We start from the raw sequence: 9,900 nt of genomic DNA, 5'->3' as shown, positions 1-9,900 counted from the left end.
TGAATCACGGACAATGACGGCAACATGGCTCTGCACAAACATTGAAACTTTGTTTTTGTGATGTGAATTGGAGGTTGTACACATTACTGGGTACTTGGTAGTTTCATTGTGGTTTGAAATGTACTCATTATAACCCTGAAATGTAAAAACAGCTTTGCAGTTCTCCTTTAAGAAAAAATCTTAACTGTTACAATAATTAAGACACTAACCTGCTCAAAGGCAAGCACAAAACTAGTTGATTTTAGTCTTGGTTTTCTTTTTGCCAGTGGTTTTGCAGGAGAAAACTAAAATTATTTCCCCACTAGTGTCTCTGAAGTGCTTAATTTCATTGAATTTTCATAATTAATGATAAATTCTTTACAGTTATACAGCGCTTTTAATTAGAAGGATTCCAGATTGTCTTTAAGAGTTTGAAATAAACAACTTAAATAGTCAGTTTTTTCTCATACATGCTGCAGTGTAGCTGAAACCTAAAATGTCTCCAATATTTGTCCATCACACCCAGGACAAGCACAAAAGAGATGCACATAGCTCGGGAATTCAAAAGATCTTGCTCCCGACTAAAGAAACTACAAGAAGCACAATTCTTACACAAGCTCCAGGAATGACAGTATGAAAATAGGGCCTTTGGTTCCTTAAAGGCATAGTTGTGTGGCTACTGGTTCTCTTTTTATTGTGGCCCCATCTCTGTTGCCTTGCATGTACCTTTTATCAGAGGAATGTGTCTCTCTATTCTGCCTTTGTAACGGAACCTTCTAAGCAATGCTAAATTAAAGAAGCCAAGTTAGATGTAGAGAACCACAAAATTAAAAATCACCATTCCCATCAGATACACCTCCAACTGTACAACAGCGTCTGTTGATTAGCATGTAATTTGGATCAGCCAATTTCAGCATATCTCTACAACTGAAGTTTTGTTCCTGAAAGGACATATGAAACGGATGATATATTTTTAGTCGTGATTTTATCATGGACAAAGCTGACTAATTTTCTCCTTTCTCCAAAGTGACATCTGTTATAGATGTCACTTTCACATCAGTGTCTTCTACTTGCACAGGTTCTTTAGGAACCTCAGCAGCAGTTCTTCTCCACTGGCATGTTTTCCCCCCACACTTGATGCACAAGGTCTAAATCGCCATCACCAGAGACCTGTCAAGACAAACCAGGCATAAAAGGTCAGTTTTTACAGCCAGTTCAGTCTTTTGTAGTTGTGAGTGAATCATGCCTTTTATTTCACGACTCAAAGTCATGAGAAGCTAAAGTCTGCCGGATGAAATGCAGGAATGTATGCCTCGCTCCAGGCGCTGATCTGCTTTCCCTGACAGCCTGGTTATGTTGTGTAGGAAAGCAGACAGTGCCTTTCAAAGGTATTAAAACAACCCTTAAAACTGTTTGATGTCCACTCATGCAATGTCATTTACATTTATTTTTCAGAAGGACCTTTTATTTTTCCGTGCATAAATGTGCTCATTGTTTTAGCAGAGTGCATAAATACATATGTTCCTATTAGAACATTAACGTAAATCTGGGTTCAACCCAGCGATTTCATAAGTGACCATAAGTATCAAGATGTATTCAATGCCGTATGTGGTACTTGGTTGCACATTCCTTTGAGGTAATAACTGTATGAGCTCTGCAACCCTTTGAGCTCGCCAGACATCGGATTTGAGATGCCTTTGCAGCAGCTACTTTGGGTTCTTGCTTATTCTTGGGGTTCTCAGTTGGATTTTGATCTGGAAATTGACTTATCCTGCTTTAGAGGTTTTCCACTTCTTTTTCCTCCTGATGGTGGTACAGGTTGTTGGTTTTGGGTCACTGTTCATGCTGCATGGTGAAGTGGATGGGAGCCACCAAGATGTTTCTGTGAACGTCAGTACTCGTCCTGCTGCTGTCACTGGTTACATCATCAATAAAGACCAGTGAGCCCATTCCAGAGGCAGACTTGCATGCCCAGGCTATGGCACTGCCTCCGTCAAGCTTTGCGATGTGCTTGCAAGTAAGAACCAAGAGTGATTGAAAACAAAACCCTGAACAGGCCTAATAATGATTTCAATGTCAGCTGTTTAATTGTTTTTCGGCTTTTAACTGTTGTAGTCCTTACGTAAATGAAAACCTCCAGCAGTTGAGCAGAAAAATGAACTTGCACATGTTCTAACCAAACAACTTGTTGGACCACGTAAAGGATTCAGTGAAGTGAACGGCTCAGGTTCAATGAAAGCCAGCAGGTGTGAGGTTCCCCAAGACCTGGACTGAGAAGCATTGCTCCAGGCTCGCTGGCAATCACCACACTGCTACCCAGGCAGAGGAAAGGGTTGTTATTGCACCAACACACCCTGACTTGTGTGCATCTTCAGAACAGCATCTCATGCTTCACAGGTGAGGAGGTGTTCTTTGGCACATCTGCAGTTCCTTTCTTTCGCCACAGTTGAGCTTATTGAACAAATCAAGGTTAATTCTACAATGAAAAGCATTATTGTGTCTGTACTACTTTTTCTACACCTGAAGAAGACTCCGCAGGTAAAGCTTTTCAAGCTCTTCAGCATGAGTTTACCCTCCATTTGTTCCATTATCTATCTTGAATGCATTTCTGTCGACGTAGATCAGTTTTCTTTTACGCATCCAAACAATTTTTCAGAATGATGCTCCTGCTGCTTTGTGCAGTTTTCAGGGTAATTATACTCAGTATGAGTGAGCTCTAGTCAGAGCAGAAGGACAGCATGTTCCTGCCCTTCTGAAACAAGGCAGTGCGCTTATAGTCCATTCCAGCTTTCATGTAGACATTTCAAATAAAGATACCATTTCCATGATCTGTATCTTTTACTTAAATTTGTTACATTTTTCAGTGGTTGAAAATGCTGGTCAACCTAGTCTTTATTCCTGGAAAGTATAATGGTTTAAAGGCCAATAGTGATGAATTCTTGTATGGTTAATGGTCTTGTCTAATATTTCTTTGTAGAAGGAATGAAAAACAGTCAGATCTTTGTATCCAAACACAACGGTTCAATGTGCGTAAGTCTAATTTCACAGTGTAACGCATGACCTACAACAACAGTGGGGAAAAACAAGGTATGTGGGTCCATTTAACAGTCAGCTGTGTCTCAGCTTGGAAGATGTAGCTGCATATAAAACTCATGCAAAAACCATGTTAGATGGTGTAGTACAGATGTAGACCGCTTTGGTGCTTCAGGTTTTCAAATTAATACTTAATTATCAAAGTTATCTTTGGCTCCTGGGTTAATTAAGCAGTTAGCGATCAATTAACTTATTGGAGGGTTCTTCAATCAGTGCGGTCTAGAACAGTGCTCTTCAAGCAATGTTCCCTCAAAATTGTCCCCTTGTTAATAATCAATCACCGCACTGCTGGTCGGCCAATGCACTTATTGTGCGTATAGCTTTCTAAATTCGGAACTACTGCTGGAGACTTCCTGTTCTAGAATCAATAGTCTCAGTACTAAGCTACCTTACTCGTGTTTCTGGTGTTTTTGTCAAATTCACATTTATTTGGGTCGTAACAATCGGAATGTGAAATGATGGATCAGTAAGTTTGAAGGACGAGAAAAAATAATGTTTTCGGTGCCCGTTTAAAGCAGCGAGCAGATCGCTGCAGGTGGAGAGTTTTGAATAGATTTCAGCTCACTTTTACAAGTTGCTGCTTATCCATTTTCATTTAGCGTTTGACTGGATTATTATTTCACAAAGAGAAGGGGTTGGACGAGTTTTTCTCACAACAATGACCGCTTTGGAAGAGATGTCTCATCGTGTGTGGCCACATTACTGGCAATGAGTATAGTAGATAATGCCCCATAACGCTTTAAGATATATCAACTTCATGATATAACCTACATTTATTTTATCTTCACATTGTTATCCACGGTTTCGAACCTGATTGGTTTTATTCACCGTTCCACGGAAGAAGATTCAGAACCGCTGTTTGCAAATGCGATTAAAAATCATCGTCATTATGTTGTAGGAATCCAGGTACATACTGGTTATTTAATCTCTTTTATGTTATTAACATGTTTCATCTACGGGACAAGTAAAGGTATGTGCTCTTCGTTGAACTTTTCTACCACCACGGAATTGTTCGTTTCTTTTCTTCATTATTTTAATCCTGGGAATGCGGGTGTCAGCAGCCTTCTCTGTTAGAAAACATGCATGACAATATCCCATTTAAGAAAACGTCAGTGGCGCGTTGACCCCTTTTTTTCCCGAAACGGGACCCATCGATTCTGACAGAAATACGGAATCTGGCTCGCTGCTAAAGGCTCTGGATTGTGTTGAGTGGAGGGTTTTCATTAGGGTTTGGTCTTCTGTAACGTGTGTCGGGGCGGCTGAGCATGGAGAAGGGTGAAATAATACAAATTCAAATCGAAAACGTGATGCGAGGCTGCCAGAAGTCCCCTCCACAGCCAGACGTGCCCTGGGGCTGGATGAGCTGATCCTGTCCTCCGGGGAAGCCGAGACGCGCTCCCCTCTGGAATCCTTTCCGCGCGGATTCCGGTCTCTAGCCAGCCGCCCGAATGCCCACATTAACAGCGACAGGCGCCTTTGAGGGGCAGTTTCATCTTTAATCCTTGGTTTACAACAACCCCCCACCCAATCCCGACTCCAGCCGAGGTGCTCAAGATCGATTATGTAACGGGAGCTTGTTTTCCTCGAACGTCTACGTTTTAAGATGTAGGTAAAATTCTGCATTCATAGGCGAGGGTAGGAAATCGTTTAGAAGTATGTTGTTCAGAAATCTTTAATCCCGCTATATGACCACAACACAAAACATTTAATCCATTCTGCTCGTCTCTATTCGAAAAGACCTAAATTTCCTGAACAAACAGTCCTGTGCATTCCTGTAACTACCAGCGAGCCACATGGGCAATCGGTAAAACTTCATTCGGACGGATACGTTGTACTGGGAGGTTTTATATAAAGTTAAGCATTATAAATCGATTTAAAAACCACGTCTAGGACTGCAAGGAATCATCCGGGCTCTGCGTACTTGTTTTTTAATCCCAAGGAAATAAATCCGTTAAATTTTCCAAATTGTTTTCTGTCCCGTGTTTCCCTCCACTGGTGTCCTGTTTTAAAAGTTTTTTTTTAACGGGAGTAATGTGAAGCCGACACTGGCCATTGCTTTGTGGAGACACTGCCCAGTGAACTAAAAAAGCCGATGGATGACGGCACTGAAGGCGGTTTGAGACTTTTTGGTCTCTCTCCTCCATTGTGTTCCGCTCGTGTTGAGTGAAAGTACACCTTTAACCGCAGACCCTGGTTTCTCTGAGGGAATATCTGGGCCGCGCGGAGCTTTTTAATTCTGGGGACGTCTCGTCGTCCGCAGGGTCAGGAATGAGAACCACGTTTTACTGGGAGCTAGCGACCACGAGTATCAAGATGTAAGATGGGAAGGGTTTAATGATGTCTGCGAAATTTCATTACTCGTTCTGATATCGGCCGAATGAGACAGTGTGGTTTGTGATAAGACGGTCGGCTCTAGTGTGCCTCAGATTAGAGTTGAATGAATCACACTCCGCGTGATCCTGACTGTGTTGGGCTGAGGCAGGGTTTGTGAGCACTACCTTGAGGCAGCAGTGAAAGTTGCAAAAATAGTTAGAGCTACCCTGACGCAGGTGTGTTGCCTGAAATAATAATCCTGACATAGCGTTTATCTGGGCACTCCACTCAAAGCGCTTTACAGGTAATGACATCTGCCCTCCATCACCACCAGTGTGTAGCCCCAACCCAACCCAACCCAAGCCAGTCCGCTCTCCACACACCAGCTATCAGTGGGGAGGAGAACTATGTGATGAAGCCAATGCAGAGATGAGGATTATTAGGAGGTTTGATTGGTACTGTACACTACTCTTTTCGAGAACCGCCCTGGGATTTTAAATGACTAAGAAGAGTTAAGACATCCGTTTTAGGTTTCATCTGAAGGATGGCGCCTTTTTTACAGTATAGTGTCCCTGTCACTATACTGGGGCATTAGAATCCACACAGACCACAGGGTGGGCTCTCCCTACTGGTCCCACTAGCAGCTGTTCCAGTAGCAACCATATTTTGTTCCCAGGAGGTCTCCCATCCAGGTACTGACCAGGCTCACACCTGCTGAGCTTCAGTGGCTATTAGTTGTGAGTTGCAGAGTACAATCACATATTGCACCCCTCCAGCAGGAGAAAAACAAAGCTAATCGTGCTGACTGTGCCAATTGTTGGAGTGGCAACACGTTGCCGTTCCTACCTGCGCCTGTTCATTATAAAACAATATAAACTGAATCCGTATGAAGAGCTATTTAGACAGTGCGTCAAGTTACGTGTGCTTAATTGGCTGGAAACAATAGTGATGAATTTGTGAGGCATTTTCGGGGGGAAAGTAGTCTGAGTATAGAGAAATCTACACAGACATGCAGATCATTTAAAAACGTCAATTAGCACCTTTAATTAAGGGCCCACTTAGAACACTAACCAGCAGGCAAGGGTATTGCGGAGCCTTGCAGCCAGTCCGTTTCTTTTTTTCATATTAGTCTGGTTTTAGATTAAAGGAAAAGACAGGAAATAAAACTACATCCTAGAAAAAAAAACGAACTAATACTTTGAGATTTAGGGGTTATTACTGGTCAAGTCTCCACAGGATACAAGGGCACAGACAGCGCCAAGTCTCATTAACACAGGCCCCCGTTGTCTCGGGGCGGCCCGGCGCAGGGGAACCGCTTTTGGTGATGAACCATAAGCGACAGACCAGCGCGGTCTAGAACACTGTAAATCGCTTTACTTTCAGATTAATTCAGATAGACGCATTTGATTTGGAAAAAAAAAGCTTAAATGACCTAAGAAATGTGTATTTTTGCACTAGAAAGTGTCTGTTTGTCCCGAATAACACGCATCAACGACCGCTCCCCAAACAATAAAAAGCCGGAAAATCCATAAGAGAGTTTCAGCTTTTGGGCTTTTTATAACTCCTTTTCGTTCTCGTAAAGGTAAACAGCGTGGATGTCCTTCAGGTGGGTAGCTGCGTCAGCGTGCATAGGCTGCAAAGGAACAAAAGGTTTGTTCCGTGCTGAAAAGAGAAGAAAGAAAATACAGCCGTAGTTTCGGCCGTAGAGCCTTCTTCAGTTGTGAGCTGATGTCACCGATTTAGGTTTTAACTGCAGCAGTCCGCGCTAGTATGCCCTAATTTTAACAAGAAAATACTTTGTTAAAAGTCTTTAATGATGTACGTAAATAAGTGTAATGGAATTCGTAACGTCTTTTGGACAATATAGAAACCGTTTTATATTCATATACAATATGTACACACTCGAATTATTCGGCTTGTGTGAACGTTTTGCTGCTGGTAGGACAATATTTTTTCACACACAACGAAGCGGTCGCTTTGTACTGGTGTAGTGCCTTGGTTTTTGTGTTTTCTGCGGTTTGAGAGATAGCAAGATCGAGAAGGGTTTTTTTTCCCCCAGAAGGCCAGTTTCCATAACAACAGTTCCAAACTAGAGCTGGCTGTTGCATCTATCTAGTTTGTTTGGTCATTAGTAGTTAGTTCATCTGAGGGGCTTTTCCACCCATTTCTGGAAAGAAACAAGGGTAATCGCTTCAACCACATGGTTGGGTGGCATGTTCCAGACACCTGCAACTCTTTGTGTAAGGAACTGCCTCCTTTTCATCTGTTTTAAATGCCATTTCTGCACATGAATGCAACCATGTGCAACCCTTAACAATATGTTAGTCACCACCTAACCTCATAAAATATTTTTTTTGCTGTAGACAGACCTGTGAACACAGCGGCAGTGATATCACTGACAAAGGTAACGTACAGTAAGTGTTCGTTTCCCACATTACATAACTTCAGGAAACCGAAATGAGCACCTTCAGTATAATAGCACAGCACTGGAACATGTTCAAACTTCAGCTGGCACCAGGAACTCTTAACGGCGGGCTGTGTGAGCATCAAGGGGTTTCTAAAGGAACGAATTGGTGTTTTGACAAAACATCTCCCATGCTACCATTTTGCGGTCAGCAAGATAATATCCAACACCGTGATAGCTTGTTTTCACAAAATCAAAGACTCCTAAACTTCAGTACTTTCTACCAACAGGATATGACATAGGAATCATTCTACACCATTAGTCCAGAGCTGTTCCCAATCAGTCTGCCCCACTGCAGAAATTTGCTCCAATCATCAACTTAATTGCTACTGTTGATTTCCAATTCAATAATTACAGACCTGGTAGGAGCAAAATCCTGCAATGGATTGGATAGGAAGGACCACTAGTTGATCTATGCTCTATTCTATACTCAGGGGTGTCAAACCCAGTTACTGGAGTAGGACATTTAATTACTGTAACACTGTAATTTCAGATCCTGCAGAGTGAAAAGCCAGTATGAACACCTTACCTGCACTTTTCCAGGAGCAGATCTGGCCATTCCAGGCCTGAGTAAATGAAATACAACCCATGCTGAACTGATCAGACTCTTACAACCGGTCCCAAGACTTATAAATGGATAAAAGTGACTTGCAAAACCAGCTGGGGTGTTGTTACTTGGCAGAACTAGTGTTGGCTGACTATTGCAATAGTTCACCGCCATTCTGCTGCAGCGCACGTTTGACAAAATGAAATGTTAGTCCGATTCAAAATCCCTAATGCAGGGATTTACCAGCACCTGCAGCCCTGATCGCCATCCTAATACAAGCAAAGTCACTTCAAAGTGACGCCACTGTGTACAGTCAGCCACCAGACATTGCAGAAGGCTGATGTCTTGGGCAGATAACTGCATACAATTAATCCTCCAGAACCCCCCCCCACCACCACCCCTTTCTTACCCAAGCTGTCTCATTGGCAAACAGTTGACGTATTGCTTGGAGGGGCTGTTATGGGTCATGCCGATGTCCCTGCAAAAGCCAGTCCATGAGAATGGGCAGAATCTCCCACAGTTAGCTGAATAATGAGAATCCAAGCCGAGCTGACACATTGGTGGACTTCTGCAACTTTACGAGCTTTGTGCACATTCAATCAAAAAACAAAAATGTTCCAAGGGAGAGTTATTTCTCTGTAGTTCTGGAAGATCAGTGTCATTTTTTCCATCCATCTCCCAGATAAGATGTGACCATCATTTTCAGTACTCTCTGCATCTCCAGGGGCCACACTGTGAGGGGCTATACTGTATGCCCAGTGTTACAGTATGTACACCGTGTGATGTAGCTTCCTCCTCTCACTCCATTACAAGGGCTGCCACTGGTAGAAAAAGAATCATCCTTCTCAGAGGGCTAACTCTGCTAAGTAGGACCTTTATTTTACAGAAGGACCTCCCACAGTTCATTATATCAAGACACCGGACAATCGCACAGGAATCCACAAATTAAGACAGCAAATTAGACCGAGTTCAGAATCTAGAGTGTGAAAGCAAGGATTTTCAGGAATTGAAAGTGTCTGAAATGATAGGGGCTGGTGGTTTGACATACTGTACATGTTTTGTGTCTGTGATAGTGAAGTTGAAAAAACTGCCTTCGTTGTCGATCTTGTAGGAGGTGTGAACAGCGATGTCAGGTTCCGTGTCTGACAACATGCTTCCATTGCTTTGCCATTGAAAGAAAAAGCAAAATAAAAAAACAAACAACCTGCTGTCTTCTACGACCTGCTCTGTAACCCAAGGCCAGTGGCCAGGCTTTTAGAAACGTACAGCTACCTTGAACTGGGAGAGATGGAGCCCATATCTGTATTCATATCTGTGAACTGTAAACAGGTTCTGAAAACAATCAATCTATTGGCTAAACAGTCCCCAAGTGTAAACAGAACCCATGGTGGTTGTAATTTCAATAGTGATTGAGACTGGATATTTTTACAATGCTTCTCTTTCAGTACCTCTTTGCCCACCTGCCTGACGCATAGACCTGTGTAGTGTGACTCTGACATTTGTA

Source organism: Lepisosteus oculatus, chromosome 11 (assembly GCF_040954835.1).
Source record: "Lepisosteus oculatus isolate fLepOcu1 chromosome 11, fLepOcu1.hap2, whole genome shotgun sequence".
Taxonomy (NCBI): Eukaryota; Metazoa; Chordata; class Actinopteri; order Semionotiformes; family Lepisosteidae; genus Lepisosteus; species Lepisosteus oculatus.
Note: the sequence above shows the minus strand (reverse complement) of the source record.